This window comes from Halyomorpha halys, unplaced genomic scaffold (assembly GCF_000696795.3).
Source record: "Halyomorpha halys isolate HHAL.00 unplaced genomic scaffold, Hhal_1.1 Scaffold526.1, whole genome shotgun sequence".
In the NCBI taxonomy this organism is placed as follows: domain Eukaryota; kingdom Metazoa; phylum Arthropoda; class Insecta; order Hemiptera; family Pentatomidae; genus Halyomorpha; species Halyomorpha halys.
The window spans coordinates 504,840-519,022 of record NW_027106549.1 but is presented as its reverse complement, the minus strand read 5'-3'; positions in this window follow the sequence as shown (position 1 = coordinate 519,022).

Genomic DNA, 14,183 nt, shown 5'->3' with positions numbered 1-14,183 from the left:
TCATGTTGTCAGTTTTGGTCATGTTTTGTGTGGTTTTGATGAAAAGTCTATATAATCTGTGACTCGTATATTGAAAGTCACTAAATGTGATTGTGAGAGAATTTTTGAGTATTATAGCTCTAACACTGTTTGTGTGTTGACTATTACTTTTTACCAATTTATCCATTACGACCATAATTATATTATTGCGTAAAAAAAAAAAAAAAATCCTTTACGGGTTACATTGCTTTAGTGAATTGTATTCATGATCTTTAGTTTAACATGTTAAATGGAAAAACTTATGTTAAATGGAGAAATATTTCCTTCTTTTACCATGTTAAAAAGATATACATGATTGTGAGTCTGTTAGTAGATCTATTAAATGAAGAATGACGCCACACTACAGACAAGCTGAACTCGTCACCATTTAGTTCGTTGTGTTAGGTTACTTGCTCGTAGTTTGTGTTTCTATTGTCTTAGTAATGTTCTAGATGTTTTTATGATTAATAAAGCAATAGATGATAATAATAATGTAATGACATTTGCCAATTAGCTCATTCTGATTCTCTTCCTCACAAGTTTGAAGATCAACAACAGTACCGAACTTTCATACAATTTTTACTTCTCACTCAATTTAGGCATGTTATAATAAATTACTTATCCCAAAACTTATAAGTAAACAATAACATTAAGTTTCGGAAGGAAAGGTTATAAAACAAGTTGCTAAAAAAATCCTCTAGGAGCTCTTGTGCATTTAACATTTAACATGGCTTTAAATAGGGCTGCTTACAATCCTATACTTATAACGTTTAACATGGTAAAACGTTTTATATTTAACACAACACCATGAATACCCCTATTATATTGAAAAACCTAATATGACAGTTAGGTGTCGAGGTAAAACGAAAGCATTAGCACTCAATATTGATGTAACACCCCAGAGTTGTTTGTTTGGTTGGTGTCGTACTTCACAGATGGGCCGGTTCTGGCAATGAATAGATACCGGAGAATAGAGACAATGGAATAGCAAGCCACGCCATGTGGACCATCTACATTTGAAAGGGACAACAAACAGCATCTGCTTCTTTACGGTCTGTAATCGAATCTCGCGTTCGATTGAGCTAACCTTAAACTAATTAGTGGAAACAATGGGAATGAGTTTGTCCAGTTCCTTACCCATTATTTGTAAGGTCGATATAGATTTTCACCTTCATAATAAATTAGTTTTAACACTGAACCCTGGTAGAAGATAGATTGGACATTAAAAATACTATCATGAATGTATGATTTTCGTACCCGCAAACTGAATCCAAATGTAAACAAAAAAAATGTTGCAAATTATAACTCGACTGTTTATTGTATATGAAATAAATGAATAAATAAATATTATACTAAAAATCATTAGCTACAGATATCAATCTGAAAAAAATAAAATGAAAAATTGGTGGATAATGTCGCGTTCCGAGAATTATGCAGCTTGTTCTATCTAAGTTTGAAGATTACGAAAATCCAGTCACATGATCAAAGGGAAGAAAGGAATACAAATTGATAAAATTTTACTCTTTTTTTTCAGCCTAGTCAGGAAATCGTTTTAACCATCCAATATACCTGCGTACCCGTTCACGGGATGTATGAGGGAAATCGAATAAAAAGTTTTCTTTTTTGTCTTACAACTAAATAGTTGGGAAATCCATCAAATCTATTCGCGAAACATTAAAAATTTCTGAACAATAATAACAATAATATACTTTTAATATATATTTTTATTCGATCTAATAGTGTACCCATTAAATTATAAAAGTGGTTCAACGAATATTAAATGAGTAAACTGAAATCACTCCCAACTCATAAGATCAAAAGCAAAATACAGGGCTTTGAGCTGTAGTTTGAGCGTCATAAAATATTTTACATAGTTAAAATAACGATCTTGTAACGATTTTTATTCAATCGTCAAATAAATCAGGGATAATTTCTTTAGGAAAAATAAAAAATTATATTATAATAATTTTTTTTTTTTTTTACTTTATTAAGTTTATTCACAACTGTAAAAGTATTTTTACAACCAGCGAATGAGATGTAGAGAGAGAGAGAGAGAAAAAAAAAAGAAAGAAAAAAGAAAAAAAAAAAAAGTCATGAAGGCATGAAGGTTAAGGTCATCCAATGATGCCTCTCCATTAAAATTGAAATTTAAAAATCAATTTAAGAGGTCCCTATTCCAGCTCCTTCGTAAACGTCGTCTCGTATCTGCTAAGTCTAGTGTTGATAGTCCTTGAATTAGAGGGTTAGTGTGTGTTGGAAGTGCGTCGTGAAACCGTTTATATAATGATTTAATGGTTGTTTGTACGTAGGCAGTTCGTAAGTCTTTGTGTAAGTTCTTGTTACTGATGTAGGGGGGAGCACTACTGATCAGTCTTAGTAATTTTGATTGAAACTGTATTATAATAATTAAACTAAAAATCAAATAATGATGAAAAATACACTCCAATGAAAAATAATTCCAAAATTCAATTATAATTTACCCGAAATGGTAGAAGTGAAATTTTAATAAATGTTGTCTACAGATATAATTTAGAAATATTATATTCATACAATAATTCAAAATCGGTATATGAATGGACAAGGTGCTCTCCTAACGACTCCAAACATGAAATAAGTTTATATTCTGGCTAGGAAAAATATTTTTAAAGAAAATATCAAGGTGAAAATAAAATTTTGATTTCTAGTCAGACAACCGATTGATCAGAGAGCAGATGAGAATATAATTAATATGATTTTATACAAAGAAAAAATATTAAAAGTAAGTGAAGGGGAGGAGAATCAATTTATAGAAAATTTCGAAAATCTACCAGCAATCAATGACATTAATGAAGAGATAACACAATAGCAACTTTACGATCAACTAGAAGTTGTTATTAAAGAATCTTAAATAACAACACAGAAGCATCCACAGTCAACAGTAAAACGAAAGAAATATAAACTGTGAGAAACAATCATCTTTACGGTTAATAATAAAGAGAGAAGAGAGAAATACTTTATTTATCTATGCTGCCTAAATACGTCAGGTTGCTATCTCACACAGCATACTTATCAATCCGTAATCGGACATATATAAATTACACATACATGGTATAATCAAATATAATAAACAATTTTTTTTTTATTATAAAAGGGAAGAATTGACTAGTTTCGAACTATATATTCTCTTGCTAAGTTGTTGAAGCTCTTATTTCTCTATGAGTCTATCCTACAGGAAGGCTTCGTACTAGCTCTAGTAAATTAATTTTATTGTATAAAAAAGGAGATCCCGAATACATTAACAACTATAGACCTAAACACTCTCTTCTTCTATCTGTAGCGTATTTTCAACAATTATTAAAAATATACTAATCCCTGTTATCGATTAAAATCACCCCTATGAACAAGTTGAAACTCAATTCTCCATAATTGAACATCTACCAAGAATAAACCAAATCCTAGAGAAAAGCAAGTAGTAGAACCAAGGGCGTACTCAAAACTAAAACTAGGGTGGGGGCAAGCCCAAAGAGCACGAAAAAGGCGACTGTAACAAAAATTTTAAGAAAATCATATATAATTATAGTTATTGTAATTATAAGCTCGAAAAAAAATTATTAAATTAATATTTTTTTTTGGAAAAAGTCCGGGTGGCGGTCAATAAAGGTATCAAAATAGTAAAAGAAAACCAACGTTTTGCCCCACTTTGCAGAGCTTCGTCATGGGTGCTAAGAATGAAGTTTTGCTACCAACTAGTTAACAATAAATAGTTTTCTTTTACTATTTTGATACCTTTATTGACCGCCACCCGGACTATATTCCTCAAATCAACTTCATACGGTCAACTATTTTGTTCCAATAATTTTTTTTTTTCTTTTTCATGTATTGGAACTATAAAATATTTTAAATTAGAACAGGTGTCAAACGGAGTTTTCCACTATGTCCGATTTTATTTAACTATCTAATGATTTATATTTTCAATAAGTTAAACTTGGAAAGAAAATGCACAACTATAACTAGGTATAAGTTATTGAATTTGTGGTTTAGGAATAGTTAGTTATTTTCGCCAAATCATTAACGAGAAGAAACATATGGCCAGAGAATGCCTTGAAGATTTGAATCAGTGGGGTTGAATATGAATACCGAAAAAACAAAGGTAACTAGAAACTTACAGAAAAAAGAGGTCAAAGCTATTAATCGGGAAGTCAGTTTTGTCAAACAATATATTTAATTAGGACAGTCCATCTCGTTTAAAGATAGAAAATATGAAATTAATAGGATTGATATGGGATGGATAAAATGGTGCATGAAACACATTTTTAAAAATCAACTATCTTCAGGATTGAAAGCAAGGAGGTATTGGAAACATCTCTGCACTCCCGGTAATCTTACATGAATCTCAGATATAGTCGAAAACAGAAAACAATTACGAAAAATTAGGGCTATCGCAATTTTTAAGAAGTATGATAGGTATCAAAAGAAAAGATCGCATCAGTAACAGAATAGCACAATCTAGAATTAAAGTCAAATTTCTACCAAAAGAAACACATCAACTAAAATGGTGATGAGATGGTCATGTTGCCAGACTTGATACGAGAAGATGGTCCAAAATTGCTGCAAAAGGAATACCAATTACAGGATGAGGAGATGAGATAGTACCTCGCGCTGAAAACACAATTTTTTTGTTAAAACATATTATGCTAAATGCTAATTTTCAGTCAATACTTGTTACTGAATTTAACGTATTTACGTTTGATTTTTTTAAAAATAATATTATAAAATCGTAAGTAATATACATTTTTAAGATTTTCTCTCGATGGCTGTGGAAAAAACGAATAAAAGAACAGTTGTTTTATAGACGTGGAGAGGCTTATGGTAATTTGCCTAGAGAGAGAATGAGAGTGGCACTAGGAAAAGTAGGAATTAGTCGTTCATTGATGACGGATGTGAGGCACTTCAGCAACGACATGTAATGGAAAAGATGTGGAAACCATCTTTCCGACCCGTTTCAAGAGACTAGGGGATTGAAGCATCTATTTCCGTGGGAACAAACGCCGAATCTCCATAGCCATAGTGGAGTTTATCCTGACATCCGTCCAGAAACGTAGAAAATGAACTATCGTTCATACTCAAAGGTGAAGTTGTTTGAGATGAATTTTGAGAGGAGGTGTTTCCATATCAGCATGCTGGATATAATTATGAATGAAGAAATTCGTCAGAGGATAGGTGTAAGTGCATCAGTAAATGAAGGATCGGAGCAAGCGGCAGTCTACGGGACAGTCTATGGAATTACTCCAACTAAAAAAATGATTAAATAAATTTAAAAAAAAAACAACTTTATTTTGTCATACTCAAGAAAAGCAGCAATATGTTCTGATAAATAATAAATCCTGTTTGTCTAAATATTACGGTTGATATACCACCAAAATGTCAATACTGCAACAGTGTACTTACAGTCAGTCACATATTTGAAGAATGGCATTTCTATTAGATCAACTCACGTAGATTGGGAGTGTTTTTGAAGCCCTGACTGATGACCAAAATAACATATAAATGGTTTTAATTTTCTTAAAATGGAATAATCTTTTGAATAAGATCTAAACCAAGTTTGTCATATGTATTAAAAAATTCTAAAATAAGTAATTATTTAAACTTATTTAGCAATTATCTAAAGAATTTCAAATCTTGAAATAGAATTATAAAGTGAGAAACGTGGGCGTTGATGACCTCAGGGTTTTACGCCCAAAAGCCCCAACCAACAACAAATTACGGTTGATGTATCGTAAATGTGGCTGAACCTCATAGATACAAGTCAACATCTTAACTGTATTGATACTATCATTCATTTAATAAAATAGTAAATTATTTGGAAATATATACATGGCTGAATGTTAACGCCATGTATATTAATTAAAATGTAAATAGGCAGTAAATAGATTTAATCACTTTATTTATTTTGTATTTTGGTTGGAAGTTGGCTTTGTTTTAAAAGAAAAAGAATTATTCTTATGGTAATGTTTACATGGTGAAATACCGGGATTATTTGCCACAACAACACGTGGTCTAAGTTCAGTAGCCTACGTACAGTCGCCCAGTCGGCTTGGTACAGTTCAGTCGCCTAGTCGCCTTGGTGTAGTATAGTGGACCACTCGCTTTGTACAAAGTAGTCACTAGACCTTGCAGCGTGATTTATCGGAGCGCCGCATAGTGCTTCGAGTATATGGAGTTGGTGGACAAAAATCTGTAGTTAATGAATTATTGCAAGAAACTTCTTTAAGATTACCTTCATATCCAAATGGATCAGGAGGATGACTGGAATGGTGTTTAATAATAACCCAATAAATATAATTTTTTTTTGTCAATAAAACAAATTATACCTAATAAGTAATGAAAATTACGGCAAAAGACTTAGACATAATAAAACGGTTCAAAATATGTACATATTGGGATAAAAAAAAAAATCAGAGCTTCAAAATAAAAAGAATAACAATTATAGTAATACAAAATTACAACAAATCACCAGTCTGAATTTGACGTATCTAATTATAAATTTGAAACTAAATCGTTTAAACTTTCATTCAAAGTGTTTGAGACATTAAAAAAACCTTCAATATTTTTGTCAACTTTTTTATGTTTTCTTGATATACTTCTCTATGCAGCAATGAAGGGATCAGACATGATAAGGAGATTCCTCATTAGATCTCCACAGGTATTTGTCCTCGACGATTTGCGAGTGTGTTGCAGTCTATCTTTTCGAAATATCTTGTGCGTAGGCTTTTTTTGTTTTTGTTTTTCAGAGCATTCTATAAACAATTTTCTTGGTCGGCCACGTGTAGGAATTTGAACAGTGGATAATTTGTTTTCTAATTTTTCCTCAATATAATCTGGCAATAAAAAAGGTAAATCGAAACAATTTTATGTTGGGAAATAAATTGTTTCAAAATTCGGTGGCAGCTTTCCAATTTCTTTTTAGTGGCTACACACCAAAGCTCGCAAAACAAAAGGACATGAACCTTGTCTGAGCTATTTTATAAGTTGAAAAATTCTATTGAAAATTACATTATTACTTCTTTCTTTCGCTCGGTAGGGGCGGAACGCCGAATTTTGAAAACATCAGCGTTTGTTTTCGAATTTTCTGAAAACATATAAAAATAAAAAAAAACTTGCAAGTATATGCAAAACTTTTTTTTTTAAAACTTGGTTAAGGACAGTCAAATAAATAATTCTACATCTAAATCTCAACAACGGTTTTAGCTTTTTTGAGAAAAGTAATTTTAAAATTAGGAAAAATTTAAATTTCGTGATTTTTGTTTGAATTAAGATTTTATTTATTAAACTTTCCCCTTTTTTACCGTATTATATGTATTAAACATATCTTGGTTCTTAGATTACATGACTATAGGAGGTTTTTCCCTTAAAGACGCTCACGAGAAGTGAAACAAATTGTAACTGATAATTTGGTTACATCAATTGGAATTAATTCCTTTAAGTAATATATAAAGGTTAAATATGGTCTCACAGAAAAATGTAAAAAGTTTACATCAATATTCTAAGGATTAGTTTAAAAATCCCAATCAAAATATTTTGATTTTTGATTTTTGTCCATTGAACGATGCAGCCCTTTGATTTGTGGGCCCACAGATGTGGATTATGAAAACATTGTTTCCGACCTTTCGGAACGAACTTCAGGACCCCTGATCTATCGAAGTTCATCAATTTGTAACAATTATAATCAGCGATGTGTAATTTTTTTTATTTTGCTTATTTTAGCGCACTTGCTAAGCCTCCACAGGCTCACTACCAGTGATGCGGCGAGAGGGATACGCTGAGATCTTTTGGGTTCTGCTCTACCCCTCACACGTGGGGGATAGAGTAGGCTCAGAGATCATCAGGTCGATTGTGTAAATATTGTACATAAAAGTGTAAATGTGACTTGAGAGATTATATTATTTTATCATTATGTTATTTTATTTATTTATTTTTTTCATACACGTAGTTTGATTATGTTCATTTTGATTATCCTTTTGATTGTATATATTTTAAGAGAGATTTTTTTTTTCATTCATTTATTTATTTTTATTCTTATTTTATTTTATTTTAGTATGAATGTGATCATTCATCACTATTACCTATTGCCGACAACTGTGTGGCAGATTGTAATATCTATCAATAAATAAAAAGCATATAAAATTTTTTTTTTTCTTAAATTGAAGGACCTTTTTATTTTAAAATGTGTTCTATATTTTAATGTTTTGAAGGTTTTTTTTTTAATTTATTTTTTTTTTGGTATAAACTCAACAATTGTTTCCAAGCCAGCGTCTTTTTTGTTTTATTTTATTTTTTTGCTTTCCTACAAAGAAACAGAGTTGATTTGAGGTGGTTTAACACTGAATAACATATAATGATTATATTTTGTTATTCATATCATCGGATTAAATCAAGTAAGTTATTCCCAAACATAATTTACTGGTCCCCGGAGTAATATTTATCAAAAGGTAGAATATAATAACATTACATAGTTGCGTTAGTCAGACTCAGCGAAGTTAACGATAATAGGTGTTTGCTTCTATTTTCCTGTAGTCTGATGAATGAGCTGCATTTGAATGAATTTATTAATTAACTAACTACTTTACAATGAACTACCGACCATTTGAAATATATTCATGAATAAATTCTCGGAAAGCGTTATGTTTTACGTTCCATGGAACAATTGTATATTCTATAACTGGATTGAACTGTGTGGGGGAGGAGAGGGGGTAACAATCGGTTTTGGCAGGTAGAGCCGGCTATTGTCAGGGAATTAAAAACAGAGCTACACAGAGGGCAGGTAGAATATATATTGAAAATAGTACGAATGTAAGACTAGTGTAATATGAATGGCCGGTATCAGGCAATGGAAATTGAAAACGGGCACTGTGGCTGGACAATGGTTCTGTTTATAGTCCACTGTATTACTATTATTGCAAATAAACGGAGGTACCCGGACCGAACACAAAGGAGCATCTAAATTGAATTATGAAGCAACAATCGGCCCCGAGACCCTATCTACAAATGAATCTGTGCTCATAATGAACGGAGGGCCTTTTGTCTCTCCTCCTAGCTCCTGTAAAATATTGGCAGGCTCCATTAGTCTGATGACGCCTAACCGCTCCTCACAATGGCTAGAAAGAAGTCCTTTCCCAGCTCCGCTAGTTCTTTGTTTTTGTTTGTTTCCTCTCCTTTCTCTGCCCTTTTTATCAAAAGACAATCCTTTCTCGGGCGAGAGCATTCTCCAGAAACCGCTCCTATTCAGGACTTCCAGCGCCATCTCCCGGTTTCCATTTTTCCTTTTGATCGCTCTTCATCTACTCCCCTCCTCCCACTTCCAGTCAGATTGTGCCCTGTATCTTTTACAAGGAGCTCTTTTTTAGAACGATTCTCATCTTTCCTCACATTCGTATGAAAGCTTTTTTTAATGCACAACAAACACCCCTTTTTCCACAATTGAACACTAGGAAAACCACCCTAAACTACAGTTTATTCTTTGGGATGCCTGTGGACTCAGTGGTAAAACATTTCTCCTGTTATATTTATCACACACTCTGTTCATATCCTCAGTTGAAACATGAAACATAATTAAATGAAGAAATATATCAGAATAATTATAATGACGATTATTTGTTATAATATTTTGTCTCTATTGTAGAAGTCAACTAAATTCTTAAATTAATTATTTTTTAGTTCATAAAAATAATAATAAAAACTTATTCTGTTAAAGCTGATGTCTCTACCAGAATTTCGGGCCTTCATCATAAACTACTAATGGCAGGTATCCTTTCAGATTTTAGGTAATGCACTCTTGCCTTTTACCTGGTTGCCATTATGAAGGAAGACCTGACATTCTGGCCGTAAAATTGACACCAATAAAATAATTTTTAGTTATTTGTGTTCTTTAATGACCGCCATCCCCAACCATATTCTTGTCATTTATATAAAATAAAATAATTATTTAAATGCGCTCATTTTGAAAGAACATTTGCAAACAAAACTATATTATAATCGAGATATAGTTGTAATGGTATTTCATTGTAAGTGTGCTATATTATATTCAAATTATTTCTTTTATAATATTGGGATATTGGAATCAATTCATTTGATTATATCAAATGAGTTTTATAAGCGCGTAATTCGTTAGTTGGTAAATATAAAAAGTTCAGCCAATATTTTAAAATATATAACATATCTTAGTTTTTTTTTATTCTGGAAGATTTTTCGATAAACAGACTATCAATTTATTTTCGGAATTACCTAATAGGTTTATCCACAAAGTATAGGGAAATTTCGTGTAAAACTAAATGAGTGGAATTTGTGGTTCAATCTTTTTACTCGATATTCTCTTAGTTGTAATATTCTTGTAATTGTGTTTTCCTGTATGGTAGAGTATATGTTGAAAAGGCCCAACTCTTAATGTCAAGTATTTGACATTCCTCGAGTTACTTTAAGTGATGCGCAGGAGAGACAATAAACACTAAAAAGGAGTAGCTGATTGATTTTTCGGACATTTTTGACAAACTATGTAACAAATATTCTTTTTATATCATGAAGACTGGATAGTTAGTTTCCAATATTATTACAGAAGATGTTGAAAATTTACTAATAACGTGTAAATTATTACACCCAAAGGATCTTGGACCCAAAGATGTTCTAAGGCTTCTGTTATAAGCCACGTATACTTAATTGTATTCAGGTTATTTCTGAGGCATTACTCGAAATAGATCAAATCCAGAATGTTAAATAAACTTTATTACTCTAGAATTAATACTTATTGATGGTGAATATTTTCAGATTCTAAGGAAACGAAGTCCTATTTATTACTATTTTGTAACATATGGTAGCAGTTGTCTTCAGCTCTAGCTATAATAAAATTTCAACGGATTTCGAATCTATTATGGATGCCTAATTTAGCCTTCATACTACAACAATAAACATAATTTATCCTCAAAATTACAATAAGATTCCATTCGTATAAAAAAATCTATAACTTATTATATGAGGAGAAGATGGTTCGGGGTTGCAGTCAAAATATTTGACTACAGTAAATACAAAAAAAAAAATTCATTGGTTGTTATCTTATTCTTTGTTTTTAGCCCTGATGAAGGCTAGAAATTCTGGCCGAAACGTTGGCACAATTAAATATGTTATTACTACTTATTTGTGTTATTTTTTGACCGTACCCACCTCCCCCAATCTTCTCCTCATATAATTTATCCACGGTCAACTATCTCTCATCATTATAACTTATTAGTTACTAATTAAATATAATTTGAAAACAATTTAGATTTGAACGTCTCATATGCAGAATTAATATGATAAATGTTGGTCTGAATAGTGTGTCAATAACTATGAAAGGTCATTTTAAAGTTAGTTGTTTTTACTTTATTGTTTAGATTACAAAAGATCTAACTCAAGTATGCTTGTAAGGAAAGCAGAGAAGTAGGAACAAATAAGTATAAATACACGTATAACCTTCCGAAATAGCTCCTCTTACTGTAGCGAGTGCTTCATTTTAAGCAGTTCATGTATTGATGTGATGGGCTGCACTGAATTTTTGATAGGGTGGATCTAAAGTGTATTGTTCTCAATTCAATTGTGTATTGCACACTTGAGTATTGAGTACTAAAAATTAACTCTAGCTAACCTAAATATACCTGCCTCTGCTGCACAAATATTATGTCTGGTCCTGCAACATGTGCTATACATGAAGTACGTAGGTCAGTTAAATGTTCCTCACAATTTCTGCTGGGTAAGTAGGCAGATAACCGCCTGTATTTCAATAGCTTTTGAAGTTTAAGACTAAATTGTTTTAATTATAACATATAATAAATTAGGGGAGTAGTTTAAGTATATAATCTACGGAAAAGCCATTTTTGGAACACTTATGTCAACTAAAATACATTTGTACATGGCGAAGCAAAAATAGTAGGAGGAATGTGATAAAATAAATACAAGACATTAATATTCAAATTCATTCCTAATTTGGACCAAATCGGGTATATTCGAAATATAGGTGTGTCAAAAGAGAACATTAATAGATGCTTAAGCGAAACAGTTGAATGGAACGTAGTATGGGATGAGGCAAATTATAAGAACCCGCACATCGCTGAAAATTTCATTATTCAAATTCAAATTATTTTCGATGCTAAGTTTAATTTTTTTTTTCATTTTCTGCTAGAATAAAGGGCTCCTTATTTTCGGTATTGTGGAAGTATAAAAAATCAGTCACAAAATAATACGGTCTAAGCTAAGTTTATTTTTAATGATGAAGATTTTATCAAATAAATTTCAGTAATATCGTTGTTCTATTCAATTCAGTTCAGTTTAGTTCGATTGATTTTAAACATAAGGGGTATTCATGATCTTTGGTTTAACATGTTAAAGCGTGTTAAATGGAAAAACTCATGTTAAATCGAAAAAAATTGCCTTCTTTTACCGTGGTAAAACGAAATAACATTTAACATGGCTGAGAGTCTGTTACTTGGTCTGTTAAATGGAGAATGACGTCACACAATAGACCAGTTGAGATCGCCGCCATTTTTGTTGTTGTGGCAGCTCAGTTCTTTCGTGTGTTTGTGGTATTCATATCCCTGTTATTAAACCAGAATGGATAATTTTAATGATACATTTGAGAAAAAAAAAATAGTAAAAAATACAATGTAATTTCATTCTACTATCTGAAAATTTGTAAACGCTCGCCAGATAAAAATCTCACTATATGACCCATGTAATTATTCTTAGGGGACATATGTCCCAGATTAAAGTTATTTTTTCATTTCATTTCATAAGCTAAACTTTCACACAAATTCCACTTTTCACTCACTCTAGGCATGTTGTAATTAATTACTTAAATCAAAACTGAAGTAAACAATAACAGCTTATACAACAAGTTGCTGAGAAAATCCGCTTGGGGCTCTTATGCATTTAACGTTTAACATGACTTTAAATAGGGCTGCTCACAATCTTATAGTTATAACATTTAACATGGTAAAACATTTAACATTTAACACATCATGAATACCCCTGCACAGATCTCACTTTTCTTAATTCATTAAGGATCTCTGGTACTAGGAGGACCTTTACTGTCTCGAATGCAGTCCAGGTCCCCACCTAAAGCTGACAACAGGATCACAACAAGTGAGGCCCTGGGGATCTAGGTACGCCCTGACAATATTATGGAGCTTGGTTCGAATAGTACCATGACCCATGAGGCATTGTGAAACCCAAAAGTGCAGAATGTCCATTCCGAATGTCATAAAATAAACTACTCGTACTTAAGAATATGGCACTGGGGGAAAATGTAAAAAATCTGAGTAGTGAAAATTTATTAGAAACTTTATTCTTTCTAAAAAAAAAATTAAAATCTAGACCGCTACAACCGATGAAAGGTTAGGGGTTCAGTATTTTGTAAGGAAGTACTCATCTTTAACAACGGTTTGCAGGGAGGATTTGTTCGTGATCACGCTCAACCGCAAAATTTTTCCGCAACTAAGGGCACCCCGAACCCACAAGGGAGATATGTATATAATAGAACAGAATTAAGAGAACGACATATTAAAACTTCAAGTAAAGAAGTTACAATTAAATATGTTTAACAACATACATCTAACGATAGGTTAATTTATTTTGCTTTTAGAAAATTAATAAGAGATATAGATATGCTATTTTATTAAAAAACTTTAATTACTAATGTATCAATAGATGGATACTTATTGGATATAATGTATGAGTAAGGTAAGATTTCTATAAACATAATAAAGTGATTATTAGATCGTCCATTAATAAAGTTTTCAGATGCAGCAACTTAAAAACGTGGAGGAATGAAATGAAACGTCGTTAAGAGTAGAACTATTGTTCAATGTAATAATTTCTAATAAAACAAACACCCATAAAACTTCGTACATTTTTTATTTATGAATTGGTTAAGGATTAGGACCTCATATTGTCAATTTTCTAATCCAGTTATTATAATTAATATTAATTTTTCGTTGGCCTTGTAATGGATATGATCTTCCCTCTCTGTTATTATAAGATTCAAAAATAATAATATGCACTATTTGCTAAGAGTATGCTTCAGTTTACCAATTTCTGGGCGGAAAAACTCCTTCAAAACTTCATTCATTCAAACGTTGTCCAACTCAAAAGTAAAAGATGTAGGA